Source organism: Protobothrops mucrosquamatus, unplaced genomic scaffold (genome assembly GCF_001527695.2).
Source record: "Protobothrops mucrosquamatus isolate PMUCROS unplaced genomic scaffold, P.Mucros_1.0 scaffold445, whole genome shotgun sequence".
Taxonomy (NCBI): Eukaryota; Metazoa; Chordata; class Lepidosauria; order Squamata; family Viperidae; genus Protobothrops; species Protobothrops mucrosquamatus.
The window spans coordinates 270,029-270,624 of NW_015386768.1; positions in this window are offsets into that span (position 1 = coordinate 270,029).

The window sequence follows — 596 nt, forward strand, 5'->3', positions numbered from 1 at the left end:
ATGGAAGAAGCTGAAAGAAAAGAGACCTTCGGAAATTGGTTTCTATCATTGTCTGGAGACCATTTATTCTAGATTCATTCATTCTAGATTTTTAACTATCAGCCTATAAATGCTTAACTGCTTGCTATTTTTATCTAGATCTTATTATATATATTTTTAACATTTGGTGATTTTTATATGTTTTTACATTTTTATGATCATAGGTATTTTTATCAGTTTTTTCCCTCTGTAAAGTGTGCTACTTCTAGATTTTCTTTTATGTATTCTCTATTTTTTATAAAGAGCTTCTTTTTATATATTTTACTTCATAGATATTTTACTTTTTATATATGTTTTTGTCTTTTTATGTATTCTTTACTTTTTACACTACACATTTTTACTTACTTACTACTTCTTGTTGTTACCTTTCCCACCAAAAGGTGGTATCTATTTATCTACTTGTATCTGCATGCTTTCAAATTGATAGGTTGGCAGGAACTGGGGTGAGGATGGGTACTCACCCCAAGCACGTTGTAGCTGACAAGCCCAGCAAATTAACCACTGAGCAATCATCACTCCATGATGTCATGTTCTTGGATGGGAAGCAAAACGTCTTC